At 33.6% G+C, this 23138-nt stretch overlaps 1 long non-coding RNA gene across 3 annotated transcripts; it reads right to left on the reverse strand.

Annotated features, from left to right (window-relative positions):
• Window positions 1-4962: 4962 nt before the first annotated feature.
• Window positions 4963-13623, reverse strand: LOC110738979. 3 transcript variants are annotated; one of them, XR_002514699.1, is made up of 5 exons: window positions 13026-13623; window positions 12719-12781; window positions 11159-11215; window positions 10050-10077; window positions 4963-9569 (listed from the first exon to the last, which is right to left on the reverse strand). It is a non-coding gene; the product is annotated as an uncharacterized LOC110738979 (long non-coding RNA). The 3 variants fall into 3 exon arrangements; XR_002514700.1 differs by lacking the exon at window positions 10050-10077; XR_002514698.1 differs by lacking the exons at window positions 10050-10077; window positions 11159-11215.
• Between the last annotated feature and the right edge of the window lie 9515 nt (window positions 13624-23138).

Here is a 23138-nt window from a genome sequence, read left to right on the forward strand (position 1 = left end):
AATCCTCCCCAGTGGAGTCGCCAAAAACTGTAGGGAATATTTCAAGCATTAACCCCTAGCTTGAACCCCACTGTGATCATACACTAAAGTACGGTGGCGTCCAAAAGGGAAGAAGATAGAGCAAAAGAGTCGCCAACAAGTTTTTTTAGGAACTTGTAAACCGTTCATGAGGTGAAGGTTACACCCCTTAACGATCCAAGAGATCGTCAACTCCATAAGGTCTAGAACCAAATAAGGGTTCGGGGATGATGGTACAAATCCAACCTAAAAGAGATTGAACCTGCCCTAATATTAGGCCTCTACTTTATTCTGATCGTATTCATGTGCGCTTTTTAATTAACATGCAATCAATAGGTTAATCCTAAACCTATTTAATCTATATTGGTTGAATATAAATGCACAAATAAACTATTATTGGCGATCACTTGAATTATAATCACAATAAACCCTAAACAAGATTATTAATTATCTTATTAAGCGTGATTACAAGTACAAATTCCCTTTAAACATGCAATAAAAGGTGATCAAGAAATAACAATAAATATCAAGCAACATAATAATATCATGATAATAAAAATCATAATCATAATCATCATAAATAATAATAATCATCATCATCATAAATTATAGTCATTATAATCATAATCATGTTCATGTTAATATTAAAGCATAATAAAAATAGCAAGATCCTAGGCATGATACTAACAAGATTAATAACAAACCCTAGCATGTCACTAAGCAATAAAAATCAAATATTTAACCCTAACATGATACTAACAATCATAAATATTAGGAAGAGAATAAAAGGCATTGCAGGAATCATAATAAGCATATTTGATAGTATAACCTTTTCCCTAAACATGATACTAGGAATATCATAATAACAATATAAACATGATTTCTACATCATAATATCAATAAAAACCATTAAAGTACTTACTTTGATGTTTCGTATCTCTTTCTTATAACAAAATACACACGTTAGTAACTTCAAGGAAAATAATAAACAAAACAATTAAATTAAATAATTGAAATAGAGATTAGGGACCAAACCCTCAGAAATTATACCTTTCACGTCTAGGGCGAAGGCAACTTCGAATATGCCTAGGTGTTTCTAGATCTTGCGAATACGGAATTTTGTATAAAAAACAAAGTTTAGAGAAAGAAAGAAAGAAAGAAAGAAAGAAAGAGATGAATGATTAAGAGAATGAGAGAATTAATGAATGATTGTAGGCGAATGCTAATTAAAACTGATTGTAGATGAGAACTCGTGAATGATGAGAATTGGTGAATGAAAACGGAGTTTTTTACGACGTTATTTATAGAGAAAATCAGCCAAAAAGATAAAATAAACAAAACAGAGTCTGACGCACAAAAAACAGAGTTGGCGCAAACCCTGGCTACCTGGCGCTAGGCACCAACACTAGCGCCAACGGCTAGCGCCAGGCACCAGGCCTGGTTCCAGGCGCCAATGCCTGGAGTCAGGCGCCAAGCCTGGTTTTAACACGTTTTCAAAAATCAGATAAGTTTGCCGTACTGGAGGATAAAATCATATAATTTCCTCGAAAATGCTATTTGATTTTAATTAAAACTCTGAAAAGTCAAAATTCAATTTATCAATGCTAATTGAATTAGGAATGAAAAGAACCTTCTAGAAGAATCTAGAAGACTAAAACCATTCCTAATTGCATTAGGAATGATAAACCATGTTAGGCCCTCCTCTAGATCATTGGGCCGCATATAAGGCTCAAAACAGGCCCAGTTTAGTAAATTGGCCATCATTTCCTCAATATTCATCGGAATGGGGCTTATAATATATCGTTGGAAAGCTCTTGTCAAGCCCTATCCAACTACACTACTATTGGACCCATATCATGGACCAACCAAACTGGATTGGCTGTTTTCTTAAAATAAGTTTTCAAAAACAGAGAGAAGAGAAAAGAAATTAAAACTTTCCGCAACACTAGACTTTCCACACTTTCACTTCATTCGATTATGATTCGACGCAAAAGGTACTCATCACTGGGTTTGGTTTTAGGGAGACACAAATGGGTGTCTACACTGACGCACAAAAAACAGAGCTGGCGCAAACCCTGGCTAACTGGCGCCAGGCACCAACACTAGCGTCAGGCGCCAATGGCTAGCGCCAGGCACCAGGCTTGGTTCCAGGCGCCAATGCCTAGGGTCAGGCACCAAGCCTGGTTTTAACGCGTTTTCGAAAATCAGATAAGTTTGTCGTACTGGAGGATAAAATCATATAATTTCCTCGAAAATGCTATTTGATTTTAATTAAAACTCTAAAAAGTCAAAAGTCAATTTATCAATGCTAATCGAATTAGGAATGAAAAGACCCTTCTAGAAGATTCTAGAAGACTAAAACCATTCCTAATTGCATTAGGAATGATAAATCATATTAGGCCCTCCCCTAGATCATTGGGCCGTATATAAGGCTCAAACCGGGCCCAGTTTAGTAAATTGGCCATAATTTCCTCAATATTCATCGGAATTGGGCTTATAATATATCGTTGGAAAGCTCTTGTTAAGCCCCATCCAAATACACTACTATTGGACCCATATCATGGACCAACCAAACTGGATTGGCTGTTTTCTTAAAATAAGTTTTCAAAAACAGAGAGAAAAGAAAAGAAATAAAACTATCCGCAACACTAGACTTTCCACACTTTCGCTTCATTCGATTATGATTCGACGTGGAAGGTACTCATCACCGGGTTTGGTTTTGGGGAGACACAAATGGGTGCCTACAGGTGGCTATGTGATGCGTCGTGTTGGTACGTGAGGTGGTTGCGGGGGTTGGGGTCGTCGGGTAAACGGAGTTTTGTGGGTCAGTGTGTGGGTGCTGGATTTTTTGGGCATTGCGTGAGATGGTTGCGGTGGTTGGGGTGGTTTTTCGGGGGATTAAGAGGAGTCGACGGTTTTGATGGGGTCAAGGGGTTCCAGCGGTATGTCATGGGTTCCGGCGGGTTCTGACGGAAGGTTAGAGGGTTCCGGCAAGAGGTCAAGGAGTTCCGGCGGTTGGCTTTTGGCCGTCGGCTTGCTTGGGCAGGTGGTTACGGTGGTGGGGTTGGGTTGGGTTAGGATTTAGAGTTTTTTTAATTTTATTTTATTTATATTTTTTAAACCAATAACCAATTGCCATGTGTCATGATTAAGCCTCTGTTAGTCATTAATGGCAGTCGGTGAATTATTTAAAAACCGAGTGACATTTGGTGAATTCTGAAAAGTCCGATGGCATTTGGTGAATTTTTAAATTTGTCAGTGGCATTTGATGAAATTTCCATAAATTATATTGTGCCGGATTATCAAGAAGGGGAATACAATGTGTTTCCAAGGATGTCATAGTCATTACTAATAATATTGAGATGGTGTTAAGAACTATGCTTCACTCCTAAAGAAATTTAAGTTTTTACATTAATAATCTTAGTGGTTATTGTTGAATCTTTTAGAATAATTTTTCCTACTTTCCTCTTTAAGTAACTACCCTATGTTGTAAACTTGTAATGATGTTCATTCATTCACATAGTTTTGATTTTGTATAATGATGTCTTGTTCATGCTTCTATGTACATAGGATCAAATGTTTCAAAATTTCTAAAATAATACATTTTGCAATTAAGTGTTCATTGTCTAATTAACTTGTGCTTTAGAACTATTATTATTGTTAGATGAAGAAGCTTTATATAGTATGAGCCACCATTTCAATAATGTTTTAAAGACGAAGGTGGATGTAGAGTTATGTTTAGTTCAATTTTTTCAAGTTGGAATTTGCCTAATGATTTGGTTATTAGATCAAGTTATATCAAACCACATTAGGCTAACTTGATACTGTCATTTTATTTGCACTTATGTGCTTAAGAGAAAGGGAAATAATAAGGAAGCGTTGTACTCTCTCGTCTCTATTTTTTCCCTTATTACTTGGCTTTTCAAAATCTATTTTTTTTTTTACAACTTCACATTCTATGAGATGCACTTTAAATTATGGGGGGTGTTAAATACCGCCAACAAATTTTATCAAAATCGCCAACATTTAAGGTGAATGGACACCAATACCCTTACTATACCCCCACCCCATCTTCCTCTTTCTCTTTTATTTTTTTTTCTCTCTCATCACAATACCACATCCAAACCACCACCAACCTCAAATAGAGGTTGTACATCAGAGGTGAAGAGAAGTGGTGGCCGGACGTGGAAGGACAACAACGGTGAGGATTGGAGGTGATGAACCGGCATCACGGTGGTCAAAATTGAAAAACCAGTTCGTCACTTTGCTCAGTTCTTGTTTTTAATAATCTCCGGCGCTCACCATGGTCAATCGGCGTGCAAAATCGGTCACCCGAGACGGTAACTAGTTTTGGATGTCGGTCTACCGTGGTCAATCGACACCCAAAACCGGTCACCCGGGACGGTAACCGGTTTCCAGCGTCGATTACCATGGTCAACCGACGCTGGAAATCAGTTACCGTTCTGGGTGACCGGTTTTGGGCGTCGGTTGTGCTGGTCGCCGGATTTAAAAGAAAATCACCACCCTCCCGCCGACGTGGGAAGGTGGTGGGTTGTTTATCCGATGGCTGATGATTGTTGTTGGTCCGATGGTTGATGATTGTTGTTGGTTCTTTCGGGATTTCGGCCTCAAAAACAATTTGGTGCCTTGGTGCAGTGGTTGTAGTGGTATGGGTGGTGGTCGTGGTGGCGTGAGTGGTGGGTGGCAATGGTGGTTGCTTTTGTGGTGGTTGAGTTTGAGTTTGAGGCTTGATTGATGCCTTAGGAGAGAGAAAGCAAAGTGAGGATGAGTAAGGGTAATTTTGTCCATTATTCACTTTTGTTGGCGGTTTGATAAAAAAAGCTGGCGGTATTTAGCAATCTACTAAATTATATATATATATATATATATATATATATATATATATATATATATATATATATATATATATATATAGTGAGAGAGAGAGAGAGAGAATCAGGATCATGTGAGAACCAAGTCCTATAATAGGAACTAAGAACTCATCCCTACAGTTGATTACACTTCATCTAACGGTTGAGATCTCACCCGCCTCATTAAGGGCAAAATAGGAAATCGGTACTTTGAATGACTACTCCAAAAAATCATCAGTTTCCTTTTTCCTTATCTCTCTCTTCGTCACTCTTTCTCTCTCTTCCTTCAAATTCTCCCTAGTGCGATTTTTCACTGTTCTTCGCATCAAATTCTTAAATTTTTTTTTTCGATTTTTTGCACCTGTTATATTGAACAAGTAAGTTACTGATTTTGTATTTGTTTTTTCTTTTTATTTAATTAGTTACTGCTTATTTAATTCTCGATTGTTTTTAATTTGAAATCAGGATTTTTGCTATTTTTTTTCCTTTTTATCGCATATCTGATTCATTGATTATGTTCTTCGATCTTTGTTGTTGGTTATCTATGAACAAGTTAATTTGATTTCGATTATCATTTTTGAATTTGTTTTAATTCTATTTTTTAATATTATGTGAATTAAATTGCGAAAACTAGGGTTTTCACTATTTTTTGTTTCGGTTTTTGTGATTTTTCTCTTTAATTTATAATTAGATCAATAATTTCATACTGTTTTGGTGAAATTTTATGATTTGTTGCTAAACTTTGTGCAATGACATACTGTATAATTTTTTAGTTTTTGAAAAGTGCAATGCATTTCTAATTTTTTTCCAGGGGATAATTCAATGGTGAATTGAATTATCATCAGGGATATACTTTGGGTGGTTGGATAATTATTTACTTTTGGATAATTACTTTTTATAAAATCTTATTCACTTTTATGAGTTTTTGTTTCAGTTTTATGCCTTGGGAGTTTGCAATTGCGATTTGCGAGGCAATAGTATCTTGTTCAATGTATTGAAGTAGGGAAATGTCTTATATTTTGCTGTTACATTAATCTCTACTTGTATGAAATGAATGATAGTATAGCTTGCATGCTTGACTATGATTAATATCTCGGAGAAAGTTGATTGTGTTAGCTTTTACGTTCTTAACATTGTTTTAAAGCATTATGAGTAGGACGACCTTCATACTTCTATTGTAGCTATATATGCCTAATAGACTGCAAAATTGTATGCTCTTGTTGTCATACTTTATTCCTATTATATAATTAATTTACTATATTTTATTTGCGGTGATTTTCAACTATGGAGGACAGTATATTCAACTCCCTATAACGGAAGGGGGATGCGTTACTTGATTTGAGTATTATCTCTTGGAATTTTAACTAATTTAACTCTATCTATTATCAATATATAGCTAATATACTTGTTCTGTAATTAGAAAAAGAAAAAGACCACAACGACATATGTTGAACTTGAATTAAATTGTTAGGATTGCTCATTTGGCACAAGTTGTAAATAGGCTCCATCCAAATTATTACTAATCATTTTATTGTTAATGCTGAAGGATCTCCTCAATAGTCACCACCTACATCAAACTGGTTTATTTCAAAGCCGAAGGTAATGACATGCTTAGTTGTACTTGGAGCATGTCTACATTTGTGTTTTAAGAGAAGGCTTGCAAAAATGCATTTGCACTTATATTATTGTTCTCCTTTTGCAACAACACATATGGATAGGAATCTCCTAAACTAAGAAAACAAATGCTACCTTTAGAATATTAACTTTTGAGGATTTTTTATTTACTTTTCTATTGTTTTAGTTACTTTGATATATATATGAAGAAATTAATAATGATAGCCTACTAGCTCAATCGGTAGAGCATTGTGCAATTGCACAAAAGATGCGGGTTCGAGTCCCACGTAGGTTATTTATTAAATAATTTTTTATTATTTACTCTACATTTGAGCTTTTTTTATTTACTTTTAGAATATTTTGATTTACTTTTTATTATTATTTTTATCTACTTTTGACATATGATGCATAGTGCTCTACCCTTGTGCAAAATTAGGTTCATTTGTCTAATATGGAGACTAGACTTTGTTTTAGAGTTTAGTTAGGCATTTAATTAAATAAGTTGAGCAAGTATTGCATGTTAATTGTTTAATCCCTGACTTAGCTTGATTGTTTTCTCTAATCAAATAATCAAAGCGAAAGAGCCATCTTGAATCTCAATCAGGGCAGTACCTGATTTTATTTATTAAATAATTTTTTATTATTTACTCTACATTTGAGCTTTTTTTATTTACTTTTAGAATATTTTGATTTACTTTTTATTATTATTTTTATCTACTTTTGACATATGATGCATAGTGCTCTACCCTTGTGCAAAATTAGGTTCATTTGTCTAATATGGAGACTAGACTTTGTTTTAGAGTTTAGTTAGGCATTTAATTAAATAAGTTGAGCAAGTATTGCATGTTAATTGTTTAATCCCTGACTTAGCTTGATTGTTTTCTCTAATCAAATAATCAAAGCGAAAGAGCCATCTTGAATCTCAATCAGGGCAGTACCTGATTTTATATTGCCATGTCTGATCTTTCAATACTTGATGATAGCTGCTGCGATGCACTCTGGAGAATAGAAGTCAAACGTCATGTGTAACTTGAAATAACTTTATAGTTATGTTTTATTTACTTTTGTGACATTTTAAATAACTTTAAAGTGTTTCATGTTTACTTTAAGTTGGAGGTAGAAATAATAGAGCTGAAGCTTGATACTGTGATTTTTTTAAGTTTTCAGGTTTAATGATGACAAAATACCTGCAAAGCTAACTAATTTTCTGTATATCTTAAAGCTAAGTTGTTTTACTTTTTGGTTATTTTAATTTACTTTTGAGGTATTTTGCATAACTTTAGAGTATTTTATATTTACTTTTAGAGATAACCTATGTAGGAATTGAACCTACACCTTTATGCATCCGCATAGTGCTCTACCATTTGAGCCAATAGATTTACTTTATAGCTTGTTTTACTAACTTTATATTCTTTTGTATTTACTTTTAGAGACACTTGGTTTATTTCTCAATGAGATCAATGTTGATAAATTTGAGCTTTGTATGAAAAATTGTTGAAAAAGTAGATGATTAAAAACACAAAATTACCAAAAGAAAAAAAAAAGGTACCTGAGATCAGAACTAATATGCAAGAAAACTTGATTGCCACAACCTCGTGAGAAATTGACCACCAAATTAATAAAATGATATTATCTTCGCCACAAGAAAATCTGATGAGAAATAACTCAAATGCTTCAGCAGGAAATAAATCAAACCCTGGGTTGCATGCACTGCTGATGACACTAGTCTTCAGATTCAGCTGGTGCTGCCTTTCTTCATAGTAGCCATATATCAATAATGTAGACTGGGGTATAAAACCATAGCTCTATATCCAGACAAAATGTAGCTTTAAAAAAGATTGAGCAGCATAATCATACAAAACGGGTACAAAACCAAAGCTCTTGTCTGCCAGTCTAGAGAGACAATGTTCCAGAACAAAGATTGATAAGCATAGTAACATAACAAAGATTGATAAGTTGGAGGCAAAAAGAACACATCCTAGTTAGGTTTGTCCCAAAATAGTGCAATTCAGTTGTGCTCAATTTTCATTTCACCAATGTAGTCCTATGTGGTACCTTTTCAAGTTTTTTTTTTCATTGGAAATTCCTCTTTATAAATAAATTTGTTCCAAACAAAATTCAGGTAAATTAATCACAAGACCTGATATCCTCTACAAAAAATGTAGGGCCACCCAAATATGCATATCGGTTTACTTTAGAATATAACTAGTTTACTTTTATTTGGTTTCTATCAACTTTTGAAATTGATAATGTAATTGGAGACATCATAGTTTAATTTTAGCACAGTATATAAGCAAGCAATGAACCTTAGGTTTATCTTATAATAAATTTGCTTGACAGTTAGACAAGTGAAAATAACATTCTTGCAACCGTGATAAAAAGTAAAAGCTGACTTACAGTACACCAAATTCTTCTTTCTTACATGATCCATAATAGTAATTTTAATTTCCAGCATTAAAAATTTTTTACCCAAGAGATTAAAACATTGATTACAAATATTGCATGGATATCCCATAATTCAGCCCCCGATCCCACCTCCATCCCATTGTGCTTGAGTGTTCACTAATAATGCAAGGGTCAATACAAGATAACACATTCGATTATTCAGTTTGCATCTATACATCGATAATTCTCATGTCATCCTTAAGTCTAGTCCATTTCTTATACACATACTAATCGGAATGGACATCTAAATGGGAAGGAGAAAAAGACCAATGGTTGTCAATTTGTCAAAAAGAGACATTACACTCAGCACGTATGTCTAATGCAAACATGCAAAAAAGACAGCAGCAAATTGTTTTAAGGACATATAACTGAAAAAGTAGAATGTAATCATAGATTAAGTAAAAGTTGAGGTGCATGTTCTACCACAAGAGCATTAGGTGAATTCTGAGCAGCATTGAACAAAGTTGTATTAGCAGCTCCAGGAAATTGGCCAATATGATGGTTGAGCTGGGTTCCTTGGTTCAGTTGGGTTTGTCCAATATGTCCAGTGGGCAGCTGCCTGCCTTGATATTGATGACTCGCTGATTGTTCAGAAAATTGCATCTGGTTCTGTCCTTGCAACTGACAGATGTATGTATAAAATAAGGAACTTTAATAGAACTAACTTTAAAAACACATGAAACTCTTATTTCCACTTCGCTATTGTAACACCCTAGAAATTTCTTTCCTTTAAATACACACTTTACTCTTTTTAAAATACGTTTTAGGAATATCTAAGACATTACCGCCACCGTGAAAACGGCTAAGGCAACTATCAAAGATACACAGCGGAAGACTTAAAAACCAAAACTATTTAAATTACACAATTTAAAAACCAAACCAACGAAAGTAAAGTTGAAAATCAACAAACCAAAGTCAAATAAAATCCACTACAACTTGGAACCATCTAAGGCCCTTATTCAAAACCGAAACAACCAAACTTTTGTGTTAGTCCATAAAGTAATATAATAAAATACTCAATGCATAAAACACATCATATCCTAATGGAAGCTAGCATGATTCTCTCTTCACTCATGCCCCGTCATGAACATGCTTCAATACCTGAAAAGTGTATCTCTACTTGCCCCCACTACTCTCCATTAAAATAGATCATCGTAGGGCCAAGATAAAGACATGGCCAGACACAAACAACACACACAATCAGCTTTGCTGAGTACATAAGCGTAATTAAACACACTAACATGCATTCTCCTATCATCACACACACTTACCTCATTGCACCTGTTTACAAGCACACACAACAATCAACAAGACACTATAACTAGACACTAAATAATTCATTTAGCGTTGATTACGCATCGAACGGGTTTCCAACTATACCTCCCCCAATAAATTGAGGTTAACTGACACGGGAGCTAACCGTGCCAGCAAAAAACCTGTGCCACACATAGGTGGCGGAATTCCAGCGCATAATAATAATAAAAAGGAATATACAGCGTCCTGTACTCCGTTAGAAGTTATGATCAAATATAAAGTCACATAACTCCCCCCATATGTTCATACTCAAGGTATATACGTTCCAAGAGTTTTGGTGCGTAATCTCTTTCACTTTACGTTATTTACATATTATTAGACTTGGTGATGACCCTCAAAGTATAACAATTCAATCATCAATAATAATTCAAACACTCAAACATACCAATTTAATTCTTGAATATTTAGTGACCACATAATATTTAATGTTGAACCCTTTTTAATTCTACCTCAGTGTCAAAGACACCTTAAACGCATAAAACGCCTATCCCTCGGTGTTAAAAACACCTTAAGTGCACAAAGGCTCCAACATACAATTTATTCCTTGTGTACATAGACACTTATATAGCTCCTTTCTCATGCTTAAAGCATCAATAAAAATTATATGAACCATAATAAAATTTCTTTTCAATAATCCAAACATAATTAAATAATTAGTTTAATTAAACATGTTCTCTATCATGCCATAAATAAATATGTAGTCCATATAATCATGCCAAAATATAATTTTCCAATCCATAAACCATCACAAATAATTCATGCTTCACAATTCAATCACCAACACCAATAATTCACAATTCAATACATAAACCTTAGCATGATACTACTTGTAATTGATTGAAATTAAACCTAGCATGATTCTACATCATCAAAATATGCTAAGTACGCGAACGTACATTGAGTACGTTATTAAAATTGCCACAACTAGTAGAAATCGCTTACTTCAAAGTCTCCTACACATTAAATCCATAATAGAGTATTAATATTCACTCTAAACAAATTTCCAGCAATATATATTATTTTAAAACCCTTCATAAATTAATTAGAATAAGCTGAAATTATATTTAAAACACCCTAAATTAAGTCCCAATTAATGGGTAATTAAAATTTCTTCAAGAAACCCAATATTAAGTGTTCCACATAAAATTTCAGCACTTTATTATACTTAAAACTTGCTGTAATTTGGTTTTAAAACACTTAAAACAAAGGCCTACCCTATTATACATCATAATATTTCAATAAATCATGAAACAAGAACCTAGGGTTTCAAAAATTGGGGCTTTTTAATTAAAAACCAAATCTGAAAATTAATTCATACAATTACAATTATCAAACATCAAAATTAAACCCCCAAACTCATAATTTATATTTAGATCCAAGAATAGATTAAATTAAAACAAGAAAGCTTAGTTTTTTTTTTTTTTTTTTTTTTATATATAGTTCGAAAAAGAAAGGGGGAAAAAGAGGAGGAAGAACGGCAGCCACCACCGGCTGCCGGCTGCTGGCGGCGGCGGCTGCCTGCTGCCGGCGGCTTGCGCTGCTGGCAGCGGCGGCCACCAGCTGCCGGTGGCTGGCAGCGGTGATGGGGGAGAAGGGCAGCCGAAAAATAAGGGGAAGGGGAAAAAGAAAAAGAAAGAAAAATAAGGAGGAGAGAGAGAAGTTTACCTTGGGTTTTCTCCACTCTGGGCAAAGTTTGATTTGCCTCATAAGTGGGATATTTATACCCCTTCTCTACTAACCCTCTTCCCTAAACTTTCCTCTTTTAGGTTTTCCTAATTCCTTCCCTAATAAAACTTGTTGAAAATTAAACTTTCCTAAAATAAAACCTCAACTTTTAAATAAAATAATTAAATAAACTTTCCTTTAATAATAATATTAATTAAAATACTTTAATTAAAATAATTAAAACTATTTAAATACTTTATAAAATACATACTTTAAATAAAATATGTATAAAAATACGGGTATTACAGCTATGATATCATTAAAAGAATTTACCTAATTGCCATGCATATAAGAATTCTTTTCCCTAACCCACACTCATAACAGTCATAAGTTGAAACAAGAACACAATATCAAACGATCCTTAGGCAATAGGACTTCCCTAGTATAAAACCAGGACTACAAACTAATTTTCGACAGAGAAATTCCTCATTTGTTTGCGTAATAAGCAAATAATCTCCTAAGAGCTGCGAATAGTAATAGTAAAATAGGCAAAGGAGGGCTGCTCATTGATGCAATCAAAGTTCAAACAGATGTGCAATGAAAAACTAGAAAACTACAAATTCAAGGTTATGAAAAAATCCTCAACCAGCAGCTCTTTGTTTACTTTAAAATGTAATTGATTTACTTCTGATTGTTTTCTATCTACTTTTGAATTTGAAAAAATAATAGTAGAATTCATTGAGGCATTTTGTCAGATACCTAGTGTGCAGCAACATCAAAATACAAGTTACCTCTGAAGTTGATAAAATTGCAGCAAGTTCATCAAATTGTAAAAGTAGTTAGGTTTGATCAACCTGCAAATTTCATTGGGGAATTTAATCAAACAGTTAGTGTGCATCAAAATTTAAGCACGAATTAGTAAAATAAAAGTACCAAAATTGACAAAATCAATCGATATAACCATTCATAACCTCTTAAATTATAAATAAAAGTTTGAATTTCACTATAAAGAACCCTAAATTGACAAAAAATAATGATAAACCAGTGAATTGAAATTCGTGATTCACAAAAAAAAAAAAAAAAAAGAGAAAATCAAACATCTTTTCCTCAGAAGCTGCTTCATTGGAGTAGAGAAAGCTAGAAAGCCGCTTCAATGGAGAATTCAGAGGCACTCGTTGCTATGGAGGAGAGAGAAAATGCTTGAGGAGAGTGAAACGAGTGAATGTGCCTAATAAGTTTAGATTAATCTCAGCCGCTCATCTAGCGCGCATCCAAGGAAAATCTAACGGCCTAATTAGTTCCTAGTTCCTATAATAGGATTGGTTCTCATTATAACTCGGTCCTAAATACATATATATAAAGAGAAAGGGCTTCTGGTGTGATAAATTTACTTTTTCCTAAAATGTCGTCCTTCTCAATTTGCAATATCACCACTTTAATTTTCAATTAAAAATTAAAAATTATTTTTATCAAAAAAAATACTTATCATAACTACTCTATAATATTCTTTCAAATATAAAAAATAAAAAAATACCGTATAATAACTAATCCACTTCTACCACGTAAATTTATATCTTCAACTGTTCTTACTCCCCCCCAAAAAAAATTAAAAAAAAAAACTGGTCTTGATTATTATATTTTTTTGGGAAAAACCTATCCTAAATTTTCTCATTTATAGTTTTTTTATTCGTATTTCTTTCTCATGCTTTTAGTAAATATTTTAGCTGTATTATTAGTTTCACAACTTCTAATATACATGGCTGAATCTTTTTATTTTTGGTGATTCTAAACTGATGGGGGGCATTGGTTATTTTTTTTCCTTCTAATTTCTTATGTTGTGTGTACCTCTTAGCTTGTATATATAAAGTGAAACCTTTTGACTTTTTGCACTATTCATCTAATCCACTTTCACTAATGTTAGTGATTTATACGTAAGAAAATACAGAGTTGTAGGAATCGATTGAAGCGCTCCTACATAGGCATGTGGTGAATATGCTTGGCACTCTTAGGAAGTAGGAATTCACATTATACGATTAGGGTAAGAAAAAGCATGGATCCGCCAACAAGTTTATAAGGAACTTTTAAACCGTTCACGGATCATTAAAAGAAACCACGATAAACGGACAACGATAGTCAACAACGATTGACTTGTGAAGATTACACCCCATTCATAATCCATGAGATTACTAACTCCATATGGTTCGGAACCACGAAAGGAGGATCAAGGATGATGGTACAAAGTGAGTCATGGAGTCACATTCGCATGTATTGGCCTCTACTTGATTCTTGTTGTGAAAAGTATTTCCTATGATCTCAAAGGCATACAAACAAATATTCAATTTACTCCAAACTATTATTAAGCTAAATTGGTTGAATGTTAATGCAACATATAATTCTAAAATATTGCTTGTGATCACTTTAGTTTAAACAAATTAAAGATTAAAAAGGAACCTAATTTGTTCGTCCAAATTATCTTATTAGACGTGATATTCAATTACATATTCCCTTTAAATATGCAATATGGTGACAATAAAAATAATAAAATTAAATCATCATTAACATTGGAAGCAATTTAACCTCTTTAACAACGATTAGTATATGAGAATCATAACAAAAATTGTTAAAAATATAATAGGAACATGATTCCTTACTTTAATTGCATTTGCTTGCAACTATAAAACAATAATCACGTTAGTAACTTCAAGGAAAATTAATAAACAGTAATGGAAATTAAATTAAATAAAAATAAAGTTGATTTGGGGTCAAACCCTCAAAAGTGTAGAACTTTAGGTGAAATATGGACTCCGGGGAGTGCTTCTAGGATGTATTGTGAAAGAATAAGGAAGGCTAATGTTTATGCTAGACCACAAGAGAGAAAGAGAGAATGGTTTTGTGCACAAAAGCGGAAGAGAGAATTATTTTGTGCCCCAAAACTAAGAAATCAGCTTCGTATTTATAGAGAAAATATGATGGGTAAGGTACAAAACCCTAGAATTGAAGGCACCGCGAAACAAAACCCTAGAAAATTGGCGAGTCGCGACAGAATTGTCGAGGAACAACATATTTTGTCGTGTCGCGCGCGACATTTGTGTTTCCTAGAATTTTGCCCAAGTTCATTTCTATCTTTTATTTTTCATTAAGCACGTGTAAAATAGGCTTCGTTTCATCTGTTCCAGACTCATTTTAGGTTTAGGGATGAATTATTTATTAATCGAGCTTAATTAATAAATAAAACGAAATGATTTAAAAAGGGTTTGGCTGGAATGAGTTTAAATAAATGATTGGACTGATTTGTGGAAGGAAAATATTTGACTAAAATATGGGTTTTACGCACTCCAGTGATTAAATACTCGACCTGACAATAATGGCGGTGAAAAGTTGTTCATCATCGGCTTTGGTTTTGGGGAGACATTTTCAAGTGTCTACAATAGTCTTGTGGAGTTTTGGCCCTCGTGGGTACATCTTTGAATCATCTCAATGAATAATTAATTTATTATAACTTTTTTCTTTCATAATAATAATATAACGGGTCAAAATTTTACATTAACATACGTGTCAAGGAGAAACATTTTACTTAACAAAATGGAGGGAGTATTAGTAAAATGTACAATGAGATGTATATAATTAAATCCTACATCACTATATAATCTCTTATATATTTACAAGAATTTGTAATCATATATTTTGTAATTTGATCAAAAAACCAAAGCAATGAAGGGAAAAAAGATTGAAGGAGTAATCAATATTTTCTTCGTCTTTTATAAGTGTAACAATTTGACTTTTGGTGAGAGCGAGGGATAACAAGTAGTTAGTGCTCCCCTGCCAGTTTCAAGAAAACTTGGGATCGATTCTCACCCCCAACCCTTTGTGGTTCTCTAAACACAAAAAAAACAAAAATAAAATTAAATTAAAAAAAATTGACTTTTGGTACTATTTGAAGGAGTTATGTCTTCGTCGTATGCAATTACTAGATATATAAATGGATCAAATTATGGAGATAATTAAGTTCGTACATTTAGGTCGTCTTTTTTCCATAGCTAGAGGTACTAACGATCTTTGAACTAGTAAAATAGGCCAAAGCCCAATTGGACGGATCCTATAAGGTCACACAAAGGGACTAGATCGAGCATTTGAGGACGAGGCCCGTCATGGGCCTCATCACTCTAGGTGGCTGGCCATATGGAGTGGATAAGAGAGTTTTGGGCTTCGTGCCCTAGTCTAATTATAATAGGATTATAAATAGACTAGGTACCTAGGTTTGCATGCAAGCAATTAACTGATCAGTGTGATCAAACCCTAATTAGCAAACACGAAACCCAACCCCTCTCAAAGTCCTCTCTCTCACACGGCTCTCTCTTCCTCCTCACGCCGGTGGTGGTTCGTAGTGGTGGTGGTGGTTCGTGCGGTGGCCGGTTGTCCATAAAGGTGGTGATCGCGGTTTTCCTCAATCACTCGACCAATCTAGTATTGGTGGAGGGCTCGTTCGAATCTCGTGGACTAAGTAGAGGAGCAACGCTTGGGGCTCTATTCTCTCCCTGATTTTCCTGTCGAATAGCTTCGTGGAATTCACGCATCAAAGGTATGATTATGTGTCTTGTGTGTTATGCATGCGATTCTGGATTGGTACTTGATTGAATATGATTCATGTTATTTTCGCTGCGTAGTACCTATAAACTCATACAGTGGTATCAGTTAGCCTCTTGCATGAACGCGCTTGATCATAATAATACGATAATTTGATGTCCATGTCAATTTTATAATCAATTAAGAGGGAGAAATTAATTTAATTATAGTTTAATTGTTATTTTAATGTGATTAAACTTTTGGAATCGATTAAATGTGATTTAATTATGCTCAAATAGCCATGAAGATGACCAAATTTTAGCCCTAATATGTTCGAAATTTTAGAACCCCCTAACCCTATTTTTCGAATTTTTCGAAAATCCTAGCCCTAAAATATGATTTTTGTGCTTGATTTTGATTTAATTCGATTTATTTTATAGATCATTATTTTATTCGGATTGATTTATACATAAAAGTGTTTTGTGTATGATCATCGATTTAATTTTAAAAGTTAGAATTAAATTGGGATTAATTTTATGATAAACCCTAATTATAAGATTGAATGCCGATTTAATTTTAATCTTTTGGACTAATTTAATTTGATTTTGATAAAAGTTATTTTAATTAAATTAAAAACAACAAACAAAACAATTATTTAGAGGCGGCAGCCATAGCTGGGTGGCACAGCCACGGTGGCTGTCGCCGCTGCTGGTCCAAGAGGGAGGGAATGGGAGGGCGGAGGTCAGAGGGTGGTTATGGGCAGTAGCGTGCAAGCGTTACACAGTTGCTGCCACGGTTGCCAGAGCTGTTGCCACGCTGCTGCCCTTGCGGCAGTGGCTGCTATTGGCATCCAGCCACCGTGGCTAGCTTCGGCTAGCCAACCACGGTGGCCGGCGGTGGTGCTTTGCGGTTTTGTAAAAAAAAGTAATTATCTTATTTTAAAATTATTTCAAGATAAAATCATTTTTTTTTGGATAAGTTAAAATTTTTGAAAAATATGATCTTTTATTTTAAAAGATAAAATTGGTTTTATTTGGATAAAATCTTGTATGTTAGGATAAAATCAAATATTCAAAAGTTGTTATATTTGATATTATCCATATTTAAAGCTGTTAAATTGGTAATTATCCTAATTAAAGTGGTTAATTTTGGATAAAATTGATTAGGATATTCTGAGCATATTCCAAAAGGATAATAATTGATTTAACTAATGTGATTATCCCATAATTAGATTAGGATATAATTGATTTTAAAATTATTTGATTGGCTAGTAATTAGGATAGAATCTCCTAAATTTGTAAGGATAATCATGGAAGATTAAATATGATTTATCTTTCTAGATTAAAATATGATTTGATTCTATCTCATGACTAAATTAAATATATGATATTTTATAAACGGTCATGAATAATATATGATATTATCTAATTATTATTTAAAATATGATATATTTTAGGAAATGCGTTGACTTTATTATGAACATTCGATGTTGTAGTTTAGGCAAGCATGTTGAGTGATTTATTATATGACACTTTTATAATATATGATATTATGTTGCTATATATAGACTAGTATGGCCCATAGATTCTTGAATACGATCTGCGCATCGTGAAGTATTTTTGTAATCTAAATACGGTCTGTGTACCGTTAAGTATTTTTTGTAACTTTTATTTAAAATAAATAGAATAGTTATTTAAATAGTGTTAGTCCAAAGAAGCCCATGAAGTGAAGGCCCAAAGGAGTGAGATGGATGGAGATCCACGATGATTCAAGTGGGAGCATTTTCATTTCTAGTTTTCTTAGGACTAAGGGGCCATACTATGTCATGCTTTATTTTATTGCATTAGTAGATTATGCATGTTAGATTTTATTTATATTGATTGATGATGCGCTAGAGTTCACTAAATAATCACAACATAATGAATCTAGGTCCCAGTAATATTGAGATTGTTTTTCCAATTAAAAACCCGATGAAACCTTTGATATTTTGATGGGTCATGCCAAAGCTGGGTGTCATATTATATCTTACGGGAGTGGGGGTAAATCAAAATTTACAATTTTAATTGGTTATGCTCAACAAGGTTACCTAAAGAGTTTAGAACCTTGAAGCAAAGGGAAATAATTAAATATGTGATGATTAATTATTCAACCAAGAATTACAAGAGTTGTAATCAGTAAAGAGTTTACTCACCTTGAAAATGTAATAGTTGATGGTAGCTAGGGCCAAAGTCCGGTCAATTATTGCACAAATAAAGGATCTTGGAATCACTTAAAATTCAATTGGGATCATTTAAATATTGAATAAAGTGTTTTAAAGTTACCAGATGAATGCGTTTATGGTACTTTAATTTTAATTAAACATAATTATTAAACTTTTCCTTATTTTAACATAAATGGGTAGCCGTAACAACGATGACAATTCTTTACCTCCAGCGATGATAACAAGGCTTAACTTTCTCAACTTCAACGATTCGGAAAGCGAACTTAGAAGTGTTCTAAGGAACGAAATCTTGAATTTCGTTTAGACTTACCTATCGAGGGAAGATTTAGTCCAGGCATGAATCTTGAGAAGCATTTGAGAAATGTTTCAGATTGTGAGAGAATTGCACATATGATGTTGTCTTCTATTCCAGAGGATTGGGCTAAAAGATTCATGAACTATGAACCTTATCTCTTATTCAAGTGCTGACGTGATGTTTGCTATGGAATTATGAATTCCCATGTTGATGGAGAAATGGATGAAAACGTCAAGGAAATCATTAATATGGTTCCCAAGAATGACGACTCCTGGATTGGAAGTATAAGGTTTGAAACCTACAAGCTCAATGGCGAGATAATTTCAAGGAAACTCTTGCTAGGCCAGTCAGTACATATTCATGTGGATACGATGGTTGAACTATTTAACCGCATGAGTATGTTAGGGAGACTATATGAAGATCATCAAGTTCATGATATAATTCTGCATTCTCTGCATGATGGATTTGACCTTGAGAAACTTTGTCAAGATGATGAAGATTCTGCAGTCAAACTAGTTAATTTACTCAAGAATCATGCAGAGGATTATTTGAAAAAAGAATAAGCCAATGCTTGAACAAGGATGTCCTCACTAGGATGAAGTGACAAGTAAGATTTACCTAACACTCTTGTTATAAACATTTTAACTTTCACTTAGGTATGAGATACCAAGTTGCAGTGCTTAACATTAAGATAGATGTTGCGCAGGAACTGCAAATAAGTGAAGCTAGCAAGGAAATGGAGCTTGAAGGTGCACTAGAAGTGTTTGAGTGACCAGAGATAACTTCATAGTTTTAAATTTCGATTAGTTTATCATGATTTTAGAATAATTTCCAGTTTTAATGAGACAATATTTCAGTTTTGTTAGAATACTTATTTGGTTTACTTGGCTTGGACAAGTGTTGATCCATGACCAAGATAATAAATTGTTTTCATTTTGCTAGATATGAGTTAATTTTGTTTTATGACATTGATATAAGTAGATCACAAAAGTAAATTTAGATGATTCAAAATACACTTACTTATAACAAAGTAAGGTTAAGTCACATTAACCATTTGCACATCCAAAGTTGTGGATGGACTCTTATTCTTATATGATTATGAATCACTTGAGAATTAGAACTCATGCTTGATAAGTTAGGATGACCAAGTTTCCTTTTAGAAGAAAGGGTAAAAGAAGCTAAAATGACCTTATGAACTTATACATATGATGTATATGGACCAATAAAGTTCAAAATTAGCAAAGAGATTTAACTACTTCATTGCTTTTACTAACGATTTAAGTAAATATATCGATAATTACTTAATGAAGTAAAGCTTGGAAACATTGAAATGTTCAAAATTTCAAAATGAAATGTAAAATCAGTTTGAGATAAACAATTTAACACCACAATATGATTGTTGTGATAAATATTTAACTCAAAAGGAATGATCATCTAAAAGGAATTGTTGAATTAATTCACAATCCAGAAATATTACAATTAAAGTGTATATTTATGAAGAAGGAATCAAAATTTTCTTGCCATTGTTCGATCCAAGATTTAATGATTTACAAATATCATTTTTAGGACATACATTACAACAACAATTGCTAATATGCTAAACAGGAAACTTATCTAAAGCAGAAGAAAAGGTGTCATAAGAGTTATGATTTGGAAATGTTCCAAAAGTTATCTTTTCTAAACAGGATTAAGGGTTATGAAATCAATGTAAAATGTTTACAAAGATGACATAATGCACCCTAAATCAGAAAAATAGTTCTTCATGGGTTTTCTCATGGAAACTAAGAAGTATTATTCCTACAATCGCGTAGAAACAAAGTGTTTGTTGCTCGCGATAGAGTCTTTATAGAAAGAATGTCTTCCTAGAAAGACAAGTGGGAGTAAAGTTAGATCTCGATGAGATTCGAGATGAGCAAGAAATGGATGTGGATAACACTACATCAAAGACGAAGGCATATGAAATCAGCTAATTTGATAAACCATGTGTCGAAGCAAGCTAATTCAACCAGCGAGGCTTCTATCGTCCCACTTGAATGAAAGGCTTCAAAGAGTTGAAGAGAATAATTCTATTGTCGCTCATACCTATCGTAGGTTACTTGGGATCAAAACAAACAGTTTGTTGAAATTCTGAGAAAAGGTGGATTCTAAAATTTTCTTATTAGAACGGTTAGAATCCATGCCCTACAAGCAAGCTTTGGATAAGTGCCAACTCAGGAAATGGCTTAAAGCCATGAAATCTAGTATGGACTCCATGTTTGTACAGAATGTTAGTCCATAATAGTCTTACAAATAGGGTCAAACCTATTAGTTGGGTAAGCCTATTCGGATTATTCTAGTTATGGATATCAAAATCACCTTCATGAAATGTTCTTGATGGTGAACATGTATATGATACAACCTAAGAGTTTTGAAATCCTAGAAAGTTTTGCAAACTTCAGAAATTCATTTATGGATTGAAGTAAGCATTAAGGAGTTGGAACATTCGTTTTAATTAGGCAATCAAATGGTTTGATTTCCTTAGTAGAACGAAAAGGAATCTTATAGAGACAAGAAGTTTAGTGGGAGGAATTGGTCTTCTTAGTCTAGTATGTAGTTGACATACAGTTCATATGAAATGATATGTCAATGCTTGAATAAGTCAAGCAGTGGTTAGAAAGATTGTTTCAATATGATAGACTTAGGAGATGTTGAGTACATATTGGGAATTAAGATCCATGAAGTGAATCATGAAGAATGATTGGAATGAATCGAGAGACTTATGTTGATAAGGATCTTGACAAGTTCATGAAGCAAGACTCTAAGAGAGGATGTCTTCCCATGTTTCATGGTATTACACTCAGTAAGACTCAGTGCCTTCAAAAGCTAATAGATTTGAGTTGTATGGATAGTGTACCTTATGCTTCTGCAAAAGGATCCATTACATGTGCCATGAAATGTACAAAGTAAGATGTTGCATATGACTTGTGCATGTGTAGCAGGTTTCAAGCAAATTCAGAACAAGCATATGGAGAGTTACCAAGAACAAATCCTTGAGTACTTGAGAAGCACTAAAAGGAATTCTTCTAGCTATTGTGTTAAATGTTAATTTAAGAAAGTTGTCAAAAGGTTACACGAATGCAAGTTTTCCAAACAGTCAAGATGATTCTATATGGTGGTCTAAATGCATATTTGTGTCTGGATGGAAAAGGCCAGTGAGCTTGAAGAGTTCAAAGCAGATCACTGTTGCATGCTCAATGTCAGAATATGTGTATTAAACTATAGTAAAATAGTTAGAGAGGAAGTTCGGATTAAAATGTCATGTGACTAACAGGTCACCTTTGCCCAAGAACAAAGGAACCAGAGTCACATCACAAATCTAAACAAAAGGATATGAGATATCACCTCAATTATGAGATCATTGACCAACGGAAGGTCGTGTTCTGCAAAGTTTTATTATCGGTGAGAAATCACTAAACCCCTTCCATGGACTAAGGTATGAGAGTCATATTAAAGTCTTAGGATTGAAGCAAGTTATGTAATTTAAGTTGTATATGTTTTGAGAAAACATATTACATGAGAAATGTATCAATTTGCAGAATTATGTTTAAAATAGAAATTATTATTTCTCTTATTTAATTATGGTTTTGAAATTAAATAAAATGTCCAAAAGAATTATGAATTGACGGGCTCATCACGTTGATGACTTGGTGAATTGAAACCCCACATGTGAACAAAATTTATATATTATTTAAAGTTCCTAGTTCGAGATCATTAAAGTGGACATAAATGATTTCAATAAATGAACTAGCATGTAAGATTGATTGGATAGCGCTGTTTCATGGGCTATAGGGGCATAGTGATGCTCGGTCAATCACTTGGATATGCATGAATGATGCATGATCGAACTCTTGACCTACCTTGAAGTTCAAGTATAGAGCTTCCGTATACATTAGTGGATTCCTTTGACATGAGTGGAACATTGATTTCATTCAATGGATGTTGTGTCTGTGGTACACTCAAACGTCTTGCCGTAACTGGAGATTATGAAGGGTGTTTCCCGGTTATTTCAGAAGTTGAGTGGGAGTCATGTTACCACAAGATTGGATAGAGTCTACCTATCAAATTAGGAAATGTTTCATGGCCGATTGAAGAG

The sequence above is a fragment of the Chenopodium quinoa genome, unplaced genomic scaffold, assembly GCF_001683475.1.
Source record: "Chenopodium quinoa cultivar QQ74 unplaced genomic scaffold, ASM168347v1, whole genome shotgun sequence".
NCBI classification, from domain to species: Eukaryota; Viridiplantae; Streptophyta; class Magnoliopsida; order Caryophyllales; family Amaranthaceae; genus Chenopodium; species Chenopodium quinoa.